The sequence below is a fragment of the Nomascus leucogenys genome, chromosome 7b (genome assembly GCF_006542625.1).
Source record: "Nomascus leucogenys isolate Asia chromosome 7b, Asia_NLE_v1, whole genome shotgun sequence".
NCBI classification, from domain to species: Eukaryota; Metazoa; Chordata; class Mammalia; order Primates; family Hylobatidae; genus Nomascus; species Nomascus leucogenys.
In genome coordinates, this window is record NC_044387.1 from 22,450,170 (window position 1) to 22,476,661 (window position 26,492).

The window sequence follows — 26,492 nt, forward strand, 5'->3', positions numbered from 1 at the left end:
CAACTGTTATGTATGCTCTGCTGGGTGGCCTCAGGCACAGGTGGTTCCATTTCCCCTAGAATGGAATACCAATTCGAAAAGAATGTGTTGTATGTTGGCTCTATACCAGGACAGGAATGCATGGGGAAATAAGACTTGCAAAAGTCTATCATTGCTCTTTCCCACCTTGCAAAGATTAGACGCTAAAGTAATCTTCTCATTCTCCATAGTGAATATGAATCACTCCTCTTGCCTCTCTAGGCAGGGGGCATAGTTCAACAAACCCATGGGAGAACTCTCAACTTGTACCCACAGCCTAAACATGACTGGTGAGTAAAACAAAGGCAACTATTCGGCTCTTCATATACCCCAGGCTGAAGTCTGGTGGTATTGTGGGAAGAGGAACCTCCGTGACCTGTTACCATCCAATTGGACCAGGATTTGTGCCTTAGTTTAGTTGGCCATTCCATTCACCCTGGCATTCCATAAGATCTCTGAGAATCCACATGGCCACCGAAGTTGGAGAGATTTAATAAATTCTTTTAATCCCAACATTTATATTAACTCAATAGGAGACCCTAGAGGAGTACCTAATAAATTTAAGGGCCAAAACCAAATAGCTGCAGGGTTTAAGTCAGCACTTTCTGGTGCTCCACTATTAATAAAAATGTGGATTGGATTAATTACATCTATTATAATCAAGAAAGATTCATCAACTATACTCAAGACACTCTCAAAGAAGTGGCTAGCCATTTAAACGCCACCAGCTGAATGGCCTGGGAGAACAGACTTGTGCCAGACATAATCCTAGTAGAGAAAGGGAGCATATGCATTGTGCTGGGTGGAAAATGTTGCACTTTAATTCCTAATAATACTGCCCCAGATGGAACAATCACAAAAGCATTACAAGGGTTAACAACTCTAGCCAATAAATTGGCAGAAAATGCTGAAATCAATAACCCATTTACTGACTGGCTAGAGGATTCGTTCGGGAAATGGAAAGGAATGGTAACTTCCATTCTAACATCTCTTATAATAATGGCTGGAGTTCTAACAGCTGTAGGGTGTTGCATTAGCCCCTGTGTTAAAGGGTTAACAGTAATGAATAAAAACAGCTATGAGCAAACAAATGTCCATAACGTTTCAACTGTTATTGGAGTAAAAAGAAAAAGAGAAGGGAATTAAAGGAAATAATGTGTATGATGGTCCATTCCCAAGACAAAGTGCCTTTAATTGGCTTGAGTCTGCTAACTACAAAATGACAGGATATACTAGGCCCCTGCTTTGATAGCTGGCACCTGCTTGTTGGGGCCCCCCTTAGTTGCCCTCACTCGAACCAAAAAAGTTTAGCCTAAAATAAAACTTTACTAGCCTGCAAAATAGCTCACTTTATTCTTACCAGCTTGCCTGACTACCTAGGTCATAAGTCAAAAATACTTGAAAAGCCCCTAAGCTGATTATAATTGCAATTCATTGTGGGTTTCAACAAAATGCAGTGAGACAACCCTAAAGATCACACGTAAAAGCCCCTACCTAACAACCAATAGGCGACGTATGGGAAGATTGTGACCCCATAGTACTCAGCCTATGAAGAACTAGAGGAAGGACCTGTACACTATGGGATAAATTGCTTATTGTAATTGTAAATGTGACTTCCCATTAGACACCCTATCTTGCAAGACCGTCATTAAAAGTCTTGCTTCTACTTTCCTCCATGTCTGTGAATCCATTCTTTGGGTTTGGATGGGTGAGTTTGTTTCCCACAGCCTTTTACAAAATAGTGGACATTTTGGGCTATTTCCAGTCTGGGCATTATAAGGGTATTAAACCTGTGCTTCAAACCCATAATTCTATTCCTTGCTTGGCTTTGTGATTCTGGGACTGAACCAACCTTCCTTCCTTCCTTCCTTCCTTCCTCTTTCTTTGTTCTTTCTTTTCTTTCTTTCTCTCTCTCTCTCTTTCTTTTTTTGATCGTGTTTCACTCCTGTTGCCCACGCTGGAATGCAATGGCGTGATCTCGGCTCACCACAACCTCTGACTCCCAGGTGCAAGTGATTCTCCTGCCTCAGCCTCCATGGTAGCTGGGATTACAGGCATGCACCACCACACTTGGCTAATTTTTTGTCTTTGGTAGAGACGAGGTTTCTCCTTGTTAGTCAGGCTGGTATTGAACTCCCAACCTCAGGTGATCCGCCTGCCTCAGCTGAACTGCCCATTTTTCTTTGCCAGCTGACTTCAGTTAGATTCCATTAATATGAGTTGTTATAAGGCAACTACAAATTAGAGGAGGGAGAATGGACTTGCTTTTTCCTATTAGTTTTCTGTTGCTTAAATGAGCTTCCTTTGAAGATCATCTTACCAAATATCTTGTACTCAGCAAAGGAAATTCCTTCCCACCGCAATAGTTAGATCTGCTTTTACCCAAACTCAAAAAAATTAGTCTTATTCTGTCCCTTCAAAGACACCACCACCAGATAACTGAAGCCTCTTGCTGAGAAGTTTAGAAACAAGCCAAGCCCTCCTTCTTCAGAGGGTTCAGCTACACGTTAGGTATGCAGGGCCTCCACCATAATATGTTGAATATTAATACGTTCCATCTCTTCCATTTCGTACTCTTTAGTCCTAAAGATGTTAGCTGCTTCCTGCAGTTTCTTCCTTTGTGAAAACTTTATGTTCTCTTTCTGCCTTGAAATTAGCTACCAATCTAGTTTACAAAATATATATACTTAATAATTTTTATGTTTAATTCTCTCCATTAAAGTAACTGGAGTGATTTGCGTATCCTGATTGAAACCTCATGATTTTTTTAAAAACATTGCTAAAAAAATCTTTGAGCATTACCATTACTATAAATGCACACTTTCTTTTTTTTATTTATTTATTTATTTTTAGACGGAGTCTTGCTCTGTCGCCCAGGCTGGAGTGCAGTGGTGCGATCTCGCCTCACTGCAAGCTCCACCTCCTGGGTTCACGCCATTCTCTTGTCTCAGTCTCCCAAGTAGCTGGGACTACAGGCGCCCGCCACAATACCTGGCTAATTTTTTTGTATTTTTTAGTAGAGACGGGGTTTCATTGTGTTAGCCAGGATGGTCAAGATCTCCTGACCTCGTGATCCACCCGTCTCGGCCTCCCAGAGTGCTGGGATTACAGGCGTGAGTCACCGCGCCCAGCCTAAATGCACATTTTTAATAATTCCTCTAGTGCATATTCTAAGAGTGCAGTTGGATCCTAGGTTGTTCACAGGTTTAACTACAAGATAATTACCACTCTTTCTACAATGTGGTTTTGCCAATTACACTTCCAAAAGAAAGTAGTAAAGCAGATTTCACTGCACTCAACCTTCTCCTCAACATTGATAGTCCACCAGTTTTTTTTTTTTTTTAGCTAAGTCTTGTTCTGTCACACAGGCTGAAGTGCAGTGGTGCGATCACAGCTCGTGGCTGCCTTGACCTCCCAGGTTCAAGCAATCCTCTTACCTCAGCCTCCTAAGTAACTGAGACCACAGGTGCATACCATTATGTCTGGCTAATTTTTTGAATTTTTTTTTTTTCTTTTTTTGAGAGAGAGAATCTCCCTTTGTGGCCCAGACTGACATCAAACCCCTGGGCTCAAAGTATCCTCCCATCTCAGCCTCCCAGAATGCTGGGTTTACAAGGGTAAGCCACTGTGCCCCTTTTTTTCTTCTAGTGGCTGCGAAATTATATAACATTGTCCCTTTAATATATGTTATTTACATTATAATGAGTGTGTATGTATTTATACGTACAAAAACATTTTATGTTTTAGTGGTGGTACTTGAAATTAAATGATGGTACATACACAGGAATCACATCTGTGTTCAAATAATCCCATCCCTGAGTTCAGCACTGCAGTGGAAGCATCATTATTACAGAGGGTAAGTGATATTTGTAGACTTTCACACAATGCAGCCAATGTAGGTTCAAAGCTATTTTGGTAAAAAGAGTTGGTAAGATGAAGGAGAAACAATTTTAGGTTCTTAAATCTTCTAAATCTTCTAAATCTTTACAAAGATTCTTAAATCTTCTAAAATCTTGCCATGGGTCAAGTAAGAATTTCAAAGAGAAATGACTCCATCCATTTTCCTCAAATGTAATAGTACAGCAGGGCTTTTGAAACATAGGGAATAAGCCTGACTAGTGACATTTGTAATGCACTCCGTATTTTAAATCCATTGACGGCATTCCAGAACCAATGTCTTATGGAAAATTGAGGCCATTATGTTGCTTTTGTCTGCATTCACTAAACATTGGCTTCTCTATCCAGTATTTTTTTGAGAAAACAAGTATGTCTCTGATGCACATGTGACCACTACTAAAGGAAAATCTTAAATGGGTTAGCAGTGAAATTAAGTTCTGTAAATATGAAGATAATAGAGCTAAGATGACGATATTGACACCTTGCCATTTAGTTTACCCAATTAGATTTTGTCCTAATCCTAGAAATGTTAAAACATTTCATCATTATTCAAATCAGTGAAGGATGTACATTAATTATACATAGATATCATCAACACTGAGAATATAGACATTGCATCAAAAATAAGATCTCCAAATCTCCTTTACTCATAAAATTCTCTTTGAAATCAAAGTTCAAAGCATGAGAATATGATCCATGTGTGTGTGCCAAGACCAAGGTTTTCCTGTGCAGAAAGTCAGTTATTACTTCTAACATAATTTTTATAAGTGTACTAGAAACAAAATGCAAAGCCTTGGAGATTTACTACATGTAATTCCAATATTTTGGTAAACTATTCACAAGTCATTTTTGAGATGAAAGCCATATTTTAGGAACTAAGAAACATTTATTTTTGAACAGGTGATTAAGCTACCTAGCAGAGATGTTAGCTTTCTTCATGGTGACAATGAAAAAGAAAAATATTTCTAGCTATGAAGCTTGAATGTCAAAAAGTAATATCAAATCAGACACTTGTTATTTTGATACAAGAGTTTACTTATGACATAGCTTCTTACTTTCCAAGGCTTATACTCTGTAACTGATGTGACTGTTGAGGAAGTAGGCCTAGATTTCAAGATTCATTTGATCTTCACAAGACAGTAATATCACTCCATGCATTGCTTTGGTTTCATGCCTTGGTGTCCAGGTATTCTCCATACGGTGTGTGCTCATATGTTCTCCTTCTCCATCTGATGCACAGCTTCAGGAAGCTTATTTTGTATCATGGCCACCCTGTGGTTTACCATGCCTTCCTCTCTTTCCTAACTGACAAACATGTGACAATAACTCCCTTATTTTTCTGGGAGAAATCTGTGACAGAAGTGTGCATTGGACAGTATAAATCAGAAATAAAATTCTAAGATTCCCCAACTGACTGAATAAACCCCTCCTCTTGGCCAAGGGCATTCCAAAGTTAACCTGAAAAACTAGTTTAGGCCATGACTGGAAAAGGGGTTCTAACATACCACACTCTACTCCCTTTGGAATTCAACCACAACTACCAGCATTAACATTAAAACAGATCTTAAGACTGACAAAACAGACTCTGTGTAGCAATAAGATGACAAATTCCGACCTGACTCTAGTATAGCATCACATGACAGATAACAGACCCTGAAATAACTAGCTTTACTGTTATATAATTACAAAAGCACAAATGTCATAATTTTTAAAGAAAGACTAATAGAACCAAGGGATTCTGAATTAACTTGAATGTTCAAAACTATTTCAACTATATTTCCATTAGACAAAGAAAGAAAGAGAAAGAGAGAGGGACAGAGGGAGAGAGGGAGAGAGGGAGAGAGGGAGGGAGGGAGGGAGGGGGGAAGGAAGGGGAGAGAAAGAGAAATGGAGAAAGAAGAGGAATTGAATACAATTTGTGTATGTAATTTTCCATATTTGAATTTTTCTGGAAAATAATTGCATTTTGAATTGAGAAACTCAATAAAATTTTACTTCAGCAAGGTGACATCCATTGCATATATCTCTTATGTAAACTTTACCAGATCTGCATTTTCACTAACAGTCGCTGAAAGCAGTACATGCACAGGGAGCAGTGCTACCCACTGAGCAAGCTCTCTCTTTCACTGTCCTTAGTTTTCTAATTTCTACTGCTGTATATTCAGAATCATTTACTTACTTTATAATTACTTTATTTGTTATAAAAATAATAATCATAAGATTTTGCTTGTATTGATGACAGGGAAAATAAGCAATAATTATTTTATTGCTGCTATCACTTAATAGAGTCACTATGTGCCAATGTTGTGTTAAGTAATTTTTAACAATTTAAGTATTTTTCTAAATATCTACAGTTTAAGTTTTTACAAATATTAATTAGGTTTTTTTTTTCTGTGGCAAATGTAGTAATCAAGTCTGATGTAGAAAGAAGAAAAATACAGAACTCTTGAGAGTTACCTGGAACAAAAACTATGAATTATTAGGGTTCTATTACTAGTATTAAAAAATCTAATGTTTTCTTCTACCCTTGATTCATTATGTTTAAAATTCAAAACTTCTGGAAAGAGATCTTAATTGGCTAAATCTAGGCTACATGGCTTCACCTTGACTTTTCCGGGGAGCCAAATCTGCAAGATCTCCAAAAGTTTCCAGATACTAGGCTGGATACCTTTCACACTGTTTCACCAAGATTAGCTATTTGGTTATAGAAATCTATTATTTTTAAATTCTTATCATAGTTCATTATGAATCTAGATCATATAAAATAGATATACTATATATCTTCAGCCATACTTAAACACTTTACTAATATATAACTTCAAAGACATATTGACATAAGAGTGAGAAGCAGAAAATTGTGGGGAAGTAAGAATGGAAGACATATAGTAACATATTTAGCTTTTCAATTAATTTCTTCTGTTTTATTCAGCATTAAAAGTTTAGTTATTATTTTTTTTTTTGAGATAGAGTCTCACTCTGTTGCCCAGGCTAGAGTGCAGTGGCACGATCTTGACTCACTGGTCACCTCATGGGTTGAAGTGATTCTCCTGCCTCAGCCTCCTGAGTAGCAGGGACTACAGGCGTGTGCCACCATGCCCGGCTAATTTTTTGTATTTTTAGTAGAGATGAGGTTTCACTGTGTTAGCTAGAATGGTCTCAATCTCCTGACCTTGCAATCCACCTGCCTCAGCCTCCCAAAAATTTAAGCATTTTTAATGAAATATTCTTTGGGATCATGGTTTTAACTATTACATACTGGTACATCGCAAATATATATGTTGCTCTACATTGCTGGGTTTTGTTTACTTGTTGATTTTAGGAGTACCCTACGTGAGTGCCAGGAATTGAAAACTTGAAAAGAAATATCACATATTTCTTTATCTTTATACTGAATTAGACCATCCTCTCAATTATGTTATTACTGCAATTGCAATATATCATTAAGTTGATATATAACTCACTCCCACTTAACTGTAGTTACAATTATCTTATAATCTATGACATATTAGAACTGATAAAATATAGTATAGTCTAGAACCATTGGCCATTAGGTATTTAGGTCATCTCTGAACTGAAAATAAAGAGCTGGAGGGGCTAACTCAACATGAGTTAATTTAATATTGTGAGGGCTAGAAATTAGGCTCATTCAAAAAACCAAAGAAACAAGGATCTACTTTCTTATTGTAATGAATGTCTAAGGAGATGTAATACCATTCAAAAAAACCTCCTGCCCTAATAGATATTTATATAAAAACATTAGGAGAGTATTTCCCCTTCTAGGATCATGAGATGTACATGATTTCCCTATGTCACCCTCCAAATAAAACAAATGACTCTAGACATTATATATAAACCAAACATAAGATTCTGAATGGGAAGAAGAAAACAGATCAGCTAGAGACCCAAGGAACAACACGGTCAATAGGTTGTCTCACCTGTCTGTTTGCCAATTTCTTCAGCTCCAAGTCTGGAATCTGTCAACACCAATTGGAGCTGACAAAAACCTCCTTCAAATCTTGCTCTTTACACTCAAAGGACCATGAAAACGGGAGTCTAGCAATATAAAAAATCTTTTAGAGAATAACCTCTCTATTCCAGACAGATACCACAGAAAAGTTTGTGGGTCAAAACCCACTCATGTCAGCAAAGGCTGAATGGGGACTCAGACTTCAATGCTTGCTAAGCAGTAACAAAGTACTGCAACTCTCCCCTTGGAGTGGCATTAGAGATCGCAGAGTAGGGAGCCTGGACTTTCATTCCACCAGATATTAATGAGGCCACCTCTTGGCATTTCAGTGGAGACCAGATAAAGAGCCTGCACTTCCACTCTTAATCTTCAGTAGTGAGACACTCTGCCACCTTCACTAGGGTGATATAATGTCTATCCTAGTGAATAGTAAGGAATTATACGTAGACAAGTGGTTGACAGGTGACTAAACCCCTCTCTTGTTCTGTCACTGGAGGACACATGGGGAACAGTAACAAGGCATTCCTTTTCTTCCAGTCAGGTATCATTGGAGGCCTATGAAGGAGCCAGAACTGCCATTACCCAGGAGTAATGATGGTTCTCCCTCATTGGGTGTCAAAAGAAGCAAAATAAAAAATCAACTTCTACTACAAGAGTTCAAAGGAAGCCAGTTAAAAAAGAAGGTTTAAATAAGATCCAGGGCCTTATAATATGTATTGTAAATATCTAAATCTCAATAAGCAATTAATTGTCATGCAAGAATCAGAAAAATCTCATACGGAATAAAGAAAGATAATAAATAGATGCAACACTAAGAGTAGAGGGATAATATAATTAGCTTTAAAGGTTTTGAAGTAGCCACTATAAAAGTGCTAACATGAGCAATTTATAAACGTTTGAAATAAATAGAAAACAGTTTCAGCAGAAGAAAAGATATTCTTAGTAATGATATGGAAGAACCAAACACAAATTTTAGAACTAAAAAATATAATACCTAAATTTTAAAAAACTCAATTAATAGGCTCAGAGCAAAATTGGAAGGATAAAAGAGAAAATCAATGAACTGGTAGATAAAACAACAGAAATTCATTCAATCTGAATAACAAAGAGGAAACAGATTGAAAAAAAAAACATGCTTTCAGAGATCTGTAAGACTATAACAAAAGAATGACATTTGTGTCATCATGGTTCCAGAAAGAAAAGAAAATAAGGACGAGACTGAAAAACTCAAAGAAATAATGACTGAAAATTTGGCAAAAGATATCAATCTAAAGATTAAATAAGCTAAGTGAAACACAAACAAGATAAACACAAAGAAATCCAAGTCACATCATAATGACACTTCTGACAACTAAAGGCACAGAAAAACTTGAAAGGAGAAAGAAAGACATGACATCCTACTTCTATGGGAAAAAACAATTAAAATGATAGTGGATTTCTCTTCTAAAGTCTAGAGACCAAAATGAAATGAAGTAGCATTTTAAAGAAAATAATTGTTGGCTAAAATCCTATAGCCAGTGAAAATAAACTTCAAGAATGAAAGTAAAATCAAGACCCTCTAAGATGAAGGAAAATTAAAATAATTTAACAGACATAACCTAAAAGAATAGCTAAATGAAATTCTCTAAGCAGAAAGGAAATGAGAAAAGAAGGAATCCTGGAACATCAGTAAAGTACACAATAAGCAAAAACGAAGAGTAAAGACAGTAGATTCCCTCCTCTTAAGTTTTCTGAATTATATCTGGTGATGGAAACAAATTTTAACAGTGACATGATTCTAAATGTATTTGACAGTTATAAATAAGGGAAGGCAAAGGAATGTAAAGGAACTAAGGTTTCTAAACTTTGCACAGAATAATAAAATAACAAAAAATTAAAAAGCAAAGAGCCAAACTGAAATCCAAAATTCAAATGGAACTATTAAACCCTCATATACCAATAATTTTATTAAATATGTAAATAGAGCAAATAAAAGATGAAGATTCACAAAATGGATTAAAAAATATGCTTCAACTATCTTCTGTCAACAAGAAACTGAAACTCACTTTAAATATAACAGTATAGACAAGTTGAAAGTAAAAAAAAATGAAAAAAGTTTACTATGCATTACTAAACAAATGAAATTAGTATTGGCTACTAAGTAGACTTTAGAGCAAAGAAAACTGCCAGAAACAAAGAGGGCATTATACAATTATAAATGAATGACTCTACCAAGAAGACCAAGCAATCCTAAACCTATATATACCAAATACATAGCTACAAATATATGAAGCAAAAACTAAAATAAATGAAAGAAGGAACAGAAAATTCATAATTATATTTGGAGACTTTAACACCCCTCTTTCAACAATGTATAGACAGAAAACCTGCAAGAATATACATCTTAAGACCATCAACTAACAGGATCTACTCAACATTCATAAAACATTCCACTCAACAACAGCATAATAAACATTCCTCTTAAGTGCCTCTAGAGTAAATACCAAGACAGAGCCAATTTGGGGTCATAAAACTAAACCTCAGCAAATTACAATAGCTGAAATCATATATAGTATGTTCTCTGACCACAAAGGAATAAAACTGAAAATCAGTAACAGAAACACAACAGGAAAATCTCCAAACACTTGGAAACTAAGCAACACTCTAACAATTCATAAAGAGGAAATTTTGAGCAAAATGAAAAATACTTTATATAGAAGCAAAAATATATCAAAAATATTAGGATGCAGGTAAATCAATGGTGATAAGAAAATTGTCTGCATTATAAAACAAACTGTCTAAAATCAAAAATTTTAGTTTTCACATCAATAACCTAGAAAAAGTAGAGTAAATAAACTCAAAGCAAGGTAAACAAAGAAAATAATGAAAATAAGAGAAGAAATTAATGAAATTAAAAAACAGATATAAGAGAGAAAATCAATGAACAAAAGAGCTGGTTCTTTGGAAACATTAATAAATCTCATAAGACTCTAACAAATTAAATGAGAGAGAGAAGATGAGAAATTACCAAATCAGAAATGAAACAAGATAATATTACAGACCTGTGAGATAGAAAATGTATAATGAAAAAATACTATGAACAACTCTATACATGTATATTGATCCCTAAATAAACACAAACTACTATGTGTCACCCAATATTTTAATTTTAAATATACTATAACTGTTAAGAAAATTCAATTTGTGACTTAAAAAATCTAACTTCCATCCCCCTATCCTTCCAGCATCTCCAGAGCTACTTGGTTTCACTGGATGAATCCCTAAACAAGAACTAAGACTCCATGATCTCTTCCAGAAAATAAAAAAAATAAACTCTTCTCACTTTATTTTATGAAGTTAATATTACTCTCATACCAAGCCAAATGCAGCACAAAATAAAAATCTATAGACCAATAGTTATTTTATGTATACAGATGAAAAAATTCTTAGCAAAACATCAGTAAATAAAATTTTAAAATATGTAAAAAGAAGAATACATCATGACCAACTGGGTTTATTTCAGAGTTGCAAGACTTTCAGTATTCAAAAATTAATCAACATAATTTATCGTATTAATGGTATAAAGAAGAAAAATTTCATTATTAGATCAACTTGTGCAGAAAAAGGTAAACACCTACTATCAAAAAACTCTTAGAAAAATACAAATAGAGGAGAAATTCCTCAATTTGATAGGGGAAATCTTTAAAAACCTACAGCTAACATATTTACAATGATGAAAGTTTGAGAGGTTACTCCTATTATACGTAAGAAAGAACAAATTCTTTCTTCCGTTCTTATTCAATATAGTGCTGGAAGTCTATCCTGGGAGTCAGGCAAATAAAGAAATGAAAGACATAAAGATAGGAAAGGTAGAATTAAAATCGCCCCTATTTCCCGATGACAAGATAGTGAAAAGGATTCTACAAAAAAAACTCCTTGGAGTAGTAAGAGAGTTCAACAAGTTCACAAGAGACAAGATGAACATACAAAAATCTATTATTTATATATATATTAGCAATGAACCTGTGGGCATCAAGTTTAACATATATCATTTATAGTAACTCAAAAAATACTTGTGTGATGAAACACATACAGTAATTAAATGTCAACTACACAACACTGAAGAATGAAATTAAAAATTAAACAAATTATGTGTATATATATGTATATATGTATATATTATATATATATTATATATATAATTATATAATATATTTATATATATAATATTATATATATAATGTTATTGGCTTAGAAGGCTCAATATAGCAAAGATGTCAATTTTCCAAAAATGATGTAGAGATTTAACACCATTTTTATCACAATCTCAATAATTTTTTAAAATAAATATTCAAGTTTATTTTAAAATTTATATGGAAAGTCTAAATAACTAAAATGACTAAACACTTTTGAAAAAAGAATGTCTAAAATAAAAAATATAAACAACCTCAAACAATGATGCAGATAAATTTGGTCACTCACACTTTGCTACTTGGAATGTAAAATGGTGCAGCCACTTTGTAAGAGTGATTTGCATTTTCTTTAAGAAACTAATCATACAACTACCACATATTCCAAGAATTTCATTCATGGGCATTTATCCTACCAAAACAAAAACTTATGTTCACTCCAAATACCTGTACACAGATGTTTATACAGCTTTCTTTGTAATAGCTAAAAACTGGAAAGATGTCCTTCAAGGGGTGAAAAGTTAATAAACAAATAGTGATACATGGGTATTATTAGTTACAACTCAGCAGTACAAAGAAATGTATTATTAGCACACAAAAACGTCTTACTCAATCCCCAGAGAATTATGCTGAGTGAAAAAAGCCAATCCCAAAAGATAACATTTTTCGCTAGATTTATTATTTTTTTGCTACAGATAGAATTTTGATAAAGAGAGCATTCTTGAAATTACAATATTATAGAAATAGAGTACAGATTAGTGGTTGACCAGGGCTAAGGAGGTGGTAAGGGCAGGGAGGGAAGTGGGCATGGCTATAACAGGGTACCATTAGGCATCCCTGTAGTGTGGAATTATTCTCATCTTGACTGTATCAATGTCATTATTCTGGCTGTAATATTGTACTACAGTTTTCCAAGATGTATTGAAGAAAATTGGATAAAGGATATACACAGCCTAATTTCTGAGAACTGCATGTGAGCCTACAGTTATGAAAAGAGAACTATTGAGTGCTGGGCTTAATTCCTGAACAATGAAATAATCTGTACAACAAACCACTGTGACACAGGTTTACCTATGAAACAAAACTTCACATATAGGCCTGAATCTAAAATAAAAGTTAAAAAAAGAAAACATGGTAAGAATATTATTTTTTACCAAAAGAAAGTATCATGCTTAATTACGACCCCAAGGATATTCATCAGACAAAAGAAGTGCCCCTGAGGAGGTATAGGCATAGACATGTAAGGGGCCTGAGGAGGGCGTTGCAAAAAATACTTAGTCAAAGTGTGTTACTTTTCCAGGGACTCAGGTGGACAACCTGGCCTGCTACAACTAAAGAACTGTAAAAGTAGCTATACAAAGTTAGGACAGCTTTGGAACATAAAATGATACAGAATTTCAGCCAGACATGGTGGTGTTCACCTATTGTCCTAGCTAATTGCGAGACCGAGAGGTAGGTTCAAGGTTGCAGTGAGCTATGATCACACCACTGAACTTCAGCCTGGGTGACAGAGTGAGACTCCATCTCTAAAATTAAAAAAGAAGAAGAAAATTGATGCTAGAATTTCATCAAGTCTGTCCTTAAGTAGACATTTTTTTATTTTTTAATTATTTTTCTATTAACAACTTTGGCTGTGCTTTTTGTTTTGTTTTGTTTTTGCTTAAACACATACACATTTATTTTGTGGTTACCTAATATTTGTAAGGGTTTCTGGGTAGATAGGATGGTGAAGAGGGATAAAAGATTCAGGCTGATAGAGACTTTGCAATTTTCAATATATTACTTCCAAGTTTGCCGAGGTCGTTTCCATTCAGTTCGTGGAAGGAAAAAGAGTATGGAGCAGAATTTTTTGTGAGATTTTTATGGTCTAGACCTGATAGTGTGACCCTCTCTCCCACCTTCATTCCATTGGCCAAAACCCAATCACGTTTGGAAAAGGTGGGAAGGAAAGCTGAGAAGGTTATGTGGTCCAGCTGTGAGTCCAGAGGAAAGAGAAGAATGTGGAGTTCAGGAAGCTGTTGTCTTTGCTACACTTCTCCCTCCATGCCTTGCTCCTCCTCTGAGTCTTTTCCCCCCTGTTTCTTCTTCTAATGGGGGGTTGTGCACTTTGTTCTGTTTTTAACATTTAAACCAGACAGGGTTAAAACAAAGATATAGAAATAGAGATTTGGTGTTCCATAAATTGAGTAGGCAAGCAACATTTGTTTAAATGTGATTGAAATAAGACTGGAATTATTCTATTTATTTTCTTTACACCCCTACTCCACCCTGTGAGGTTTTGTTGTTTTATTTTGTGTTGTTTTGTTTCTTTTCTCTTCATTTCTCATAAAATTTTTAGTGTAGATCATGTGCAGAAAAAGAAAATCCTATGGAGAATGTCGTCTGAGTTAGCCATCTACTCAGTGAAGTTTCAAACTGAGATTTCTTTACCTATATTAAACATTATGCCCTCTGCTTGGCATAGAAGACTGTCAACAAATTATAATCACTCATTTTATTTCTCCTTTCTTTCTCTCTTTTCTCTGCTTAATAACTCTATTCCATTCCTTTCTTTCCCTCTTCTCTGACTCAGAGTTTTAAAGCTTCTTTCCTGGATTTCTTTTTCCAGATGAGTTCATTGTTTTTGAATCATATTCTCTAGACATTTCTTAGGGCTGGTTCTATGTTTTAGTGAAACAAATGATATTAACTTTTAGGTTTGTACCTCTAATGGTCATGCATAATAAAAACATTGTGCTGTTGTTTATCAGATTTATCTCCCTGGAGGTTGGGGATAGGGATTGTTAGAGCAGAAATTCAAATAGAAAATAAATAACTTTTAAATAATTTTGGAAGCATAACGTTATTTAAGTCCTAAATTCTAAATCCTTTATGCTCCTGCTCCCACCATATTATGCCAAGAGTCAGTCCTCAGTCCTGGTGAACAGATCAAATCTTGCTCCCCTCCACTAGCATTACATTTTTCTCTCAACATCTCCACTGAGCTCTTTGTTTTCCTCCCAAGGTGGTTCCCTATTGAGTTGAAATGACAAAATTTATTATTTCAGTGATTCTCTTATCAATACCCTCAAACATTTCTCTTCCCCCACTATATTATGTGCATTTTTAAAATTAATATACTATAAAATATTTATGTAATAGAGAACAAAATTGTTGATAAAATATATTTACTTTTGATGATTTGAAGCTTTCCAAAAGGATAAGTCAAAATACACACTTAGATTCTGGCCCAGCAATGAAAATCACAGAATTGAATTCATGTTTAAAATAATCTTGATAATTCACTTTTTGGCTGAAATCATATAAGAGTTGATTATCCTTTCCAATCATTTCTAGATTGTACTTTTAATCTTAGTAGTAATTTAAGGTTTTATGGCAAAAATATTTTATGTCATTTGTCCATTTGTGACTCTTAGCTAAATCTAGATAAGATAATAATATCACTTAATGTAACCACAGATATTTCTAAATATTGTTATTCACCAAGAGAGAAGAAAAAAGCAAATATGACACTTTCCAACTTACTATTCTATAGAATTTCCTCTCCTAAGATGTTTTACTTAATACACACTATCCTTAACCACAATAGGTTAGAAACAATTTACAATACATGAGAGTTCTCCTTTTCTTTCATCCCTTAAATGTAGACAATACTTAGAATACATTTTGAATTACATGAATATGATGGATATGAACTGTTGTCTCAGTTGTAAGTTATTTTGTATTTACTTGATAACTAATTTAATCAAGTTACTTTTCATGTACATCGACAAGGTCTTCAGCTCATTCTAATTCTTCACAGAGTATAAGCTCAAGGTGGCATAGCTTTTAAACAAGAATGTATTAAAAACTCAATCTCAATTCTTTTTTTTTTTTAAGGTGTGCACTTTTATTCAACTGGTCTCAAGTCAGTGTACAGGTAAGTCCTGGCTGCCTCTACCCACTCCCAGGGAGACCAAAAGCCTTCATACATCTCAAGTTCTTAAAGCCCATATCTTGGGCCAGCATGCTGTCAGCTCCAAATTGCTAAGTCTTGGAGTTTCTTCTTTGTTTCTGGTAGCTCCTTAAAGAAGCCTTTTCTTGTTTTTCCTTCTGATTTGGCCAGCTTATGTTTTGTCCTTCACTTTTTTTTTCCCCTCAAAACCACACTGAATGCATATTGTGTGCCAGGAAATATGTCTTTTCTGCTTCCTCACAGCATACTGAGAAAACCAGATTCAAAAATGTGATCACATAGCACTGCTTATCATCTTATTGATTTTCCTGTTGATATCTCTGCGTCTTTCATTAGACTCTAAGCTACTTCAAGTTATAGTCAGTCATTGTCTTTTAGGTGTTTATAATTTTAGTGATCTAATGAATATTAGAAAGGTTTATAATTTTAGTATCTAGCAAGCATTTTTTTAGCTATAAAAATATTGCAGTGTATATTCATTTGGTGTAGATAATAATGCTTCTGAGTATGCAAATATTTTTTCATGTGGCACTCAACAAAACATCAAATTGTCATAAACTCCTTTGTTTCATCCTACTGTTATGGTAGGAATTCCTGCCCTAGGGTTATGGGAATGGCCTAGCACAGGACATACAACATTGGACAGGTAAGAGTGACAGCAGATTATTAGCCACATATATGCACAGCCTGAGGGAATAGGACACCACATGCCATGCAGTAGCCACATGGGGCTGTCCTTGGGAACAGGGTAAACCAGGGGCTGTGGGAGGGGACAGGCTTTCTAGTGTGATGAGGATGGCATGCCCTTGTATTTAATGGAGAGATGTGATTAGCTTATTTGAGTCATTCTGTAGGCCACCAGAGAATTGAGATCCACTACTCAAGGAAAAGCAGGAATTGCATTTGGTCCCCTGGATAAGGAGGGTTGTTTGACTAGGAAACCTTACCCGTGGGGGCAGAAGGAGAGGGGAGTACTGGGGTTAGGCCATTTGAAGCCCTTTCAATTTTACCAGATGTCAAGGCAGTACATAATATTGAGCCTTAACTTTAGTCTTTACACCACACAAATCCAGATATACAAACTGAATTTATTCTAGCTGGTATTATCTTCACACTGAGATGAGCAGATTGAGGTCTTACCTTTGGTTACACTTTTCGGTAACCACAAACAAGGCATATTAAATAGAATTATATTGAAATTTTTCTCCTGTAGAATTAATTTACTCCTACATATTAAAATAATTTATAAGTAATGTTTTCTTGCTCTTCATTAATTTTTACAAATGTGAATGAAATATTCCCGAGTGTACAGAAAACTGCTGACAGCTGTTGAAAGCTATCAAGGTGAAGGCGAAAAAGAAAATACATAAGCCAAAAAAAAATTCTCAGATGTACATTAGTTATCAAAATGAATTCTGTGCAAGCACTGAAGGAAAAGTTCCCAATATTCACAACTGTTCTCTGAACACCATTCAATGAATAAAAGTGCCTGTGAAATTGCTGAATCTCTAGAGGAACTGAATACAAATAAAAGATTTATGCCATTTTCAGCACACTACAGAAACATAGTAGAAAGTAAAGTTTGCATAATTCAAATTTGGAGGATACAGTGAATAGTTGAGGGGAAAATAGTAGGAAGACTACATACTTTGTAAATTGATAAAACAATGTCATAACAATAAAATGAGTATTGAAAATACGTCAGTAAAATCCATTGGGAATAGTAATGAAATATTTAGTTCACTTTTATTTTTGTCCTACTCAAAAGGCAAATGTCAATCAGACTAAATTGATTGCTATTTTGATGGATTAAATATTAAAAAGTTAAAATGAACAACAAAAATGTAACATGTATAATGGGGAAATTAATTTTAAGATATAGAGTAATATCACAAATCTCAAATGGTAGAAACATAAAGCATATGGAATTATCATCTCTGTATTAAAAATAAAAATTGTAACAGGGTCATACACTGAATCAGACATTGAATAATTATATATAGAATTGATATATACGTAATTAGCTTCAAATGATTTATCTTGATATTTCATTCACTCAGACATTCCTTCTGTCACCATTTCATGACTGATCTACCACACATAATCATTCTGCTAAGAAAATAACCCAAAACAGTTGCAAACATAATAGACATGATTTCTCCTTTCATAAAATGTACAATATAATGTGGAATTTCTGGCTGTAGTTCTGGAAGTCAGACACTCCGTAGTTGAAATTTGAGGTTATATATTGTTTCTGTCTCAAAGAGTGCTATGCGGTACACCTTTCAGTGATGATGGGGATACTCTGTATCTGTTCTGTCTGCCAATATTAAGTAATAGAAATGTGGCTAGTGAGACTAATTTTTATTTAATTTGAATTAATTTCATTTAAACTTAAACAGCCACATATGGCTAGTGGCTACCACATTGGCCTGAGCGGCAGAACTATTGTAAATATCAAATGTACATAAAGCAGTTAATACAGTGCTTAGCACATAGTAAGTGCTTAATATCAAGTAGTTATTAGCATCAAGGATGATGACAGCATAGGTTTCCTGGGAAAGAGATCTGTCATGTTTGGGGCTACTTTTTCCCTTTGATCTCATATCAAACATAATTCTTAGACATATTCTGTTGTTCAAGCAGTTTATTATGGCAGAAGTCTTACAAGATGGATAGCAGGAGTGGGCTGATGTCACAAGCCAGATGTAGTCAAGTGCCAGATGATGGGAGGGTCTCCATCTGGAGACAATCTCAGAGTTTGTCCTGAGTATACACATTATTATACCACTATTCAGTCTGTGTCAGGTAGCAGGTGCTTAAGCATCTCTTCCATATTATGAATATGTTCAATAACTATTAGAACTATTAGACATGGGTCACATTTGGGCACAATTTTGTATGTGCTAGATTTGGAATTCTTGTAAGAGTGAGTTTTGATTCTGTGGTTTATAAGAGTTGCATCTGGGCTGAAGTGATCTTTTCCCCTGTAAATCCCTGGGTCAGGATTGGAAATTCCCAGGCTAGGTTGCATCATACTGCTAAGTGACACTAGGGTAGGTTCTGCAAGATGTTAGAGTGGGCCTTATGACTACCACTAATCTTATAGCCACAATATGCCTCTTATAGTACACTACAAGATCAAATAGTTTAAAAATGAGAAAAACTTTTTGCATAGTTTGATATTAAAGTTCACTGATGAACTTATTTCTGAGTAATCATAAGATAAATATTACTTTGATGCTTATAGTCACGTATTAAAATTTAACATACATTAAATGAGAATAAAGAAAAAAACCCACAACTAAACACAATACTTGAGTAGCATCAATTTCTCAGAAAGGTGAGTTCAGATACAAATAACATTCAACATAAGAGGCAGATCATGTATTGCCCAGATGGGACACCTGAAGATTTGTTTCCAGTTCAAAACAAGGGAATCTACAAAACATCCCAGAATAGCAACAGAGTCCTTTATTTTTTTTCAGGCCACAGCACTGCAGATTACACGGTATAGTGATGTCATGCTATGACACCTCTGCCATATTATAAATATGCTCAATAACTATTAGAAATGGGTCACATTTTGGCATGATTTTGTATGTGCTAGATTTGGAATGTTTGGAAATTGTTTATATCTTGGTAATAATACTATGTTTTAGAGTAAAAACATTGCAGAGAGTGAACACAAATTCAAAATAGCATGCTATCTAGACTGACTCATATTCTAACTAGATATTATTCTTTGCAAGAAGGTACACATTGGGAAAGGAATTATAGTAGTCCTAAAGCCAGAGTTGTTTTGGATATAAGACAAGTTACTTCATATAAAGCTGTGATAAATATTAGTTACTTTTATTTTGTTGGTAGCATCATAAAGTGCTGACTATCCAGACTCACATGATATACTAATCTTATTCAGCTCTGAGCTATATTAATAATTAACCAAGCACATTAAAAGGAAACCACAACAGTGCTACATCAATAATGGTGGGCCTTGAGCTTGTCATAGCCAGCTTCCTAAGGTTACTTTTCTCCACAGGACATGTTTTGGGTTCACAGTACCAACTGTGTATGGTACAAGTTATCATGGAGAGTCAATTAGTCTGGAATTTCTCCTTGTTCATATATTGCTACTAGTTCATGCTAGCAGTATGTAGCATTGTTGTAGTTCCCTTTTAGTGTACTTGGTTAATTATTAGTATAGCTCAGAGCTGAATAAGATTAGTATATCATGTGAGTCTGGATATTCAGCACTTTATGATGCTACCAAACCATAAAAATAACTAATATTTGTCACAGTTTTATGTGAAGTAACTCGTTTGTCCAATCATAGCTGGACAAATTGCATGATTAACTTTTCATCAAAGCTATGAATTATAAGACCACAAACTGTGGGTTTATTTACAATAAACAGCCCTGACAGACCAGTATGCCCTGATAAAAATATTATTTAGATAGTAATTGGTTCACAGCAATACTTGGAAGGTTCCCTACCCCATTTCATTACTGGACCTATATCTAACAGAAATTTTTGCACATTTTCACTGTGGGATGTTCACATTTATGAAAAACAGTATTATTCATAATAGCCCCAAACTGACAACAAATAAAACATTGACCAGTAATTGAATAGGTAAATGAGATATGGTATATTCCTTTAACAGAATACTATGCAGCATGAAAAATGAATAAAATATGGCAACATATGTTTTCAGTAGGTGAATCTCTAACTATGCGAGTTAAGAAATCAGACAAGAGTACACTTACTGTACAATTCTATTTATTAAAAAATTGAAAGCAGGCAAAATGAAACCCTAACATACAGAGATGGATATTCCAGTGTAATCCTACAAAGACGGGTGTAAGCCTTCATAGTGGTTTTCTTTAAGGAGAGTAATGGAATTATATTACCAAACATAATTCAAGAAGTTGAATGTTTCTGGAGCTATCAAAATGTTTTGTTTCTTATCTTAGATAACGATGATATAGAAGTATTTTGTTTTCTTTTGGGAGATTGGGAGGAGTTTTTTTTTTTAAAACAATGTGTGTCGCTGAACTCACATTTTATTAATTTTTTTTTTTTTTTTTTTTTGAGAAAGAGTCTCTCTCTGTTGCCCAGGCTGGAGTGCAGTGGCAATCTCGGCTCACTGCAACCTCCGCCTCCTAGATTCAAGCAATTCTCCTGCCTCAGTCTCCCAAGTAGCTGGGATTACAGGCATGTGCCACCATGCCCGGCTAATTTTCATATTTTTAGTAGAGACAGGGTTTCACCATATTGGTCAGGCTGGTCTCAAACTGCTGACCTCAGATGATCAACCTGCCTCAGCCTCCCAAAGTGCTGGGATTACAGGCATGACCCACCATGCCTGGCCTATTCAATTTTTCTCTATGTGGGTTTTACTTCTCAATAAAAGAGTCATAGAAGTCATAGACTACATTTATAAAAAGGAACAAGACAAGGTACTTTTCTTTGTTCTTCAGAAAAATCAGTATTATGCACTCAACTCAATAAAATGTTTAGTCAAATTGATCGGTATGGAGGTTGTTTTTAAATTGATGATTGACTATCATCAATTATCAAGGATGAAGGTTTGCATAGAAGGAAATGTGCAGATTATCTGCATGTGTATGTGGTTTGTTTTATTGAAATAACTATTGCTTTTGTAGTTTGAAAATAATCTATAGTAAAATATGTATAGGATTTTTAATTGGCAATTACTATAGAATTTTACAATGACTTATTTTTAAAGATAACATTGTTATAGGAATACAGTGAGCATTGTTGACTGCCTCCTCATCATCTGTTCCTGTGTCATTGTTTCCCAGACTGTAGGATGAGTGGGTTTGATTCGATCTTCCATGTCCAAGAATGGGTCATAATTGGCACCTCCTCTTGCAAAAGTTGTTGCTTCAAAATCTGAACCTAAATTGTTCTAAACAAAATCAAGCCCAGATAGTGGTAATTGTTGGAAGACGTAAAATTTTCCCTTTTAGACAGTGTGGAAAATGAATGTAAAATCTTAAATAGTGGCATCGATTTCACTACTACAGGAAAAGCCAACCTGTAGATGAAGTGGCAGAGCTGAGAGTGTTTCAGTGATATTGAGTGGTCACTTGATCTAAATTAATCCAGGCTCTTTAGTTATTTGTGAGATGGAAAAGCCCATCTTGGTGAACCCCAGTCTTTGTGTGGAAGTGAGGCAAGTACTTACATCTGCTTTTGTCATTTTGAGTTGGGTTTTCTGTAGTTTACAATTGACCACACTTCACCTGATATAATTAAGATCTGGGTGGTGAACAGAGCATTGTCTGTTATGCTTTGTTATATTTTATATTGTAGATTTGTGAATCTTTAAATTGTTCAGGGAATAATAGAATTTTCAATAAACATTAGCTTTTATTCACATCTGAACAAAACCACAATGATGCAGGATGCTTAATAACTAAGCTGAAAGCTGATGTAAGGGAAATGCAATTCTATAACCTGCAGATTTTGACTTATTATGTTGTTAAACTATTTGCAATTTTGCAAGAAAAAAAATCTCTAAAAGGTAAATGTAAAATCCCTGCTAATTCCAAATAGTCCCAAAGGTTTTCTATGCAACTAAATGATTTCTGCCCTGTGCAGTTGTTTATCAAAATTTTATAAAATAGTATTTGTATTATGTGAAGCAGAGTACAGTTATTTATTCCTCCCAGCCTTGACATCTCAGATACTCTCATTTTAAAAATGTAACCATATTTTCCAGCCCCAATTTATTTCCCACTTTCCTTCAGACTTCCACTCATATGACTTAAAGGGAGACTGTCTCATTTGAGCTCACAACCATATTCTGGAAAAAATCTGATTGTTCAGCACATATCAGAGATTGCCTTAAGATACAGAGTTTAACAAGAATGTATTCCAATTGTTGTCATTAAAATCAAATTCCTAACACTGGACACTGAAGGAACACATAGAAGTAACTCTGGAAGTCAGGAAACAACAAAATAACTATAGGCATAACCTTCTTCCAAAATGTGGGGAATTATTGAAAACTGAGCTATCAAAAAAGTCTCTAATATATTTCAGCAAAAATATGTGGCTCTATCTGAATTGAAAAATTAATTCTAGGATTTGTTAGATATGTTAATTGGTTCAAATCAAAATTAACATATGAAAAGCAAAGAAAGACACTGAAAATAGACTGTGAATTAAAGCAGCAAAAGAGGTAATAGAAATAAACCTTACATGTGACAACCTGTCACCTCAATAAAATAAGGTTGTGTGGCAAAAAGGCAGCCATTGCAAAAAATTATGACACTGATATCCAAGAGCAGCCTCAATGTTGGTCATATAGACACTTTCTTTACAAATATTCATGTCATTAATATTCTTTCAAAAATCGCTGAGGTATAAACATCATCTAGATTTGCATTAGCAAAGAATGCAAAAATGAATGTGCCACACTCTTTCTGGCTGTTTCTATTTATACACATTATAATAAGTAATGCCATATGAGAGAGGCCAGATGTTCTGAATGCTGGCTTTTACCTGTCATATACGTTGAGCTTACAATGTATCTTAAGACACTTAGAAACTCATTTTTCTATACCTATTTTGTCTTGTGTTTGTTTTGTAGTCTTTCCTAGAATGGGACCAAAATGAGATTTACATTAGAGTAATCTTGTTTATTTCTATATTATCATACAAGCCATTTATTACTCATGTAAACACATATTTATACCTATAGACCAAGATAGAGAGCTAATTTTTTATATGCAATTAGAAAAATCATAGTATGTAATAGAAAATACAATAAATACATGTTGATATAGTAAAGTTAGAGAAACATCTGTATATTCAAAGCAGTATGCAAAAGGCTAAAGAAGAGTATAAATCCCTGCAATGATGCACATTATCTAGGAGTCCAAATAGAAGTAATAAAATGAAATCTTAGTGCTCTTCTTGGGGTGTAAGGGAAACATTATGGAGACAGGTACGAGGAACTCTGACTTAATAAATGGCAAAACACGAGGTGGAGCCAAGATGGCTGAATAGGAACAGCTCCGGTCTACAGCTCCCAGCCTGAGTGACACAGAAGACGGGTAATTTCTGCATTTCAGTTTGAGGTACTGGGTTCATCTCACTAGGGAGTGCCAAACAGTGGGTGCAGGACAGTTGGTGCAGCGCATTGTGCGCGAGCCGAAGCAGAGCGAGGCATTGCCTCACTTGGGAAGCGCAAGGGGTCAGGGAGTTCCTTTTCCTAGTCAAAGAAAGGGGTAACAGACGGCACCTGGAAAATTGGGTCAGTCCCACCCTAATACTGCGCTTTTCCAATGGGCCTGGAAAACGGCACACCAGGAGATTGTGTCCCGCACCTGGCTCAGAGGGTCCTATGCCCACGGAGTCTCGCTGATTGCTAGCACAGCAGTCTGAGAACAAACTGCAAGGTGGCAGCGAGGCTGGGGTGGGGTGCGCCTGCCATTGCCCAGGCTTGCTTAGGTAAACAAAGCAGCCAGGAAGCTGGAACTGGGTGGAGCCCACCACAGCTCAAGGAGGCCTGCCTGCCTCTGTAGGCTCCACCTCTGGGGGCAGGGCACAGACAAACAAAAATTCAGCAGGAACCTCTGCAGACTTAAATGTCCCTGTCTGACAGCTTTGAAGAGAGTAGTGGTTCTCCCAGCACGCAGCTGGAGATCTGAGAACGGACAGATTGCCTCCTAAAGTGGGTCCCTCACCCCTGAGCAGCCTAACTGGGAGGCACCCCCAGTAGGGACAGACTGACACCTCACTCGGCCGGGTACTCCTCTGAGACAAAACTTCCAGAGGAACTATCAGACAGCTGAATTTGTGGTCTCACGAAAATCCGCTGTTCTGCAGCCACTGCTGCTGACACCCAGCCAAACAGGGTCTGGAGTGGACCTTTAGCAAACTCCAACAGACCTGCAGCTGAGGGTCCTGTCTGGTAGAAGGAAAACTAACAAACAGAAAGGACATCCACACCAAAAACCCATCTGTACATCACCATCGTCAAAGACCAAAAGTAGATAAAACCACAAACATGGGGAAAAAACAGAGCAGAAAAACTGGAAACTCTAAAAAGCAGAGCACCTCTCCTCCTCCAAAGGAACGCAGTTCCTCACCAGCAACAGAACAAAGCTGGATGGAGAATGACATTGATGAGTTGAGAGAAGAAGGCTAAATGACGAGTTAATGGGTGCAGCAAAACAACATGGCACATGGATACATATGTAACAAACCTGCACATTGTGCACATGTACCCTAAAACCTAAAGTATAATAATAAAAAAAAATAAATGGCAAACACTTTGTAGAATTTGTTAGGAGAGAAGAGGCGAGTGCAATCCACGTAGAGGAAATAGTATATGGAATGGATCACTAGATGTGCAGGGCACTCAAGTACTTTATTCTGGCAATGATAGAGTTTGCTTAGGTAAGAATAGTAAGGTGATTCTGGACAGGTTTGCTGGACTCGATCACAAAGAGTTTTAAGTCTCCTGGAAAGTCTGAAAGATCAAAATAAGGTAAGACAAAGGTGAAAAGTGCACATCAAACTCTTAATAGCAGTAGTAAAGATCAAATGATGTAGGGCAGGAAGGTATCAGAGAAACCATAGGGTATTAGTGTTACTGTAAACAACACTAACATCAAACAACATTTGAAGGGGGTTGTCAATAAGTCACTAGTAAGGGGATGAGTCAAATAGATATGTGTGAAGAAGGTATTTAGAATTTAATACCCACAGGATTGGAATAAGTTACATTTTGGAATCAAGAGACAGAAAGGTACGCTTAGACTATCAAGGTCCTGCCTTGGGTGCCTAAAGGATGACTGGATGATAGTAAGAAACACTGAATATGAAATACTTTTAAAGGAATTAAAATGAGTTAGGCTTTGGACACATTAATATTGAAATTGTTATGGGATGTTTGTGGTTGTGTCAGGTATTCCGTGAGTAATTTCTGAAATTTGAGGAAGAGATTTGGCTATCGTGTAGAGATACTGAAGTTGTTGCTATGTAAAAAGAGGAAAGACCTTGTCAAAGAAAACTGAAGATTTAGAACTATAACTTACGGAAAGCTTTAGTGATTATAAAGCTAAATTTAGAGACTATGTAATGATTATATAACTAAATTTAGAGACTATGTAAAGATAGAGCATATAATGTCTGTTATATAGACATCTCATGTAGTGAAATGACATTTAATCAAGGGGAGAGAAAAGAAAGATATAGGAAGTTATAAGTTAAATAACTACTGAAATATTTTAGATTTGGTCCACCTTTAGATAACATAGTTGATGACTAAATTAACATTTTATTTCTATTGTGTGACCTTATCTTAAAATACCTCTATCTAAATCTGGTATTTTTTTTCTCCCTCTCAATTTTTAAGGAACTTTTACATGGCAGCAGACTCACAAAATCATTGATCAACTGTGGGAAGGATTGTAAGGTGAAAGCCCTAGAAGTCATGAATAG

The 26,492-nt window shown here is 35.5% G+C and overlaps 1 long non-coding RNA gene across 1 annotated transcript; it reads left to right on the forward strand.

The window, feature by feature from the left end:
* Positions 1 to 244: 244 nt before the first annotated feature.
* LOC115835886 lies at positions 245 to 26,492 on the forward strand. The gene is made up of 3 exons (XR_004030844.1): positions 245 to 308; positions 15,931 to 15,970; positions 26,407 to 26,492. It is a non-coding gene; the product is annotated as an uncharacterized LOC115835886 (long non-coding RNA).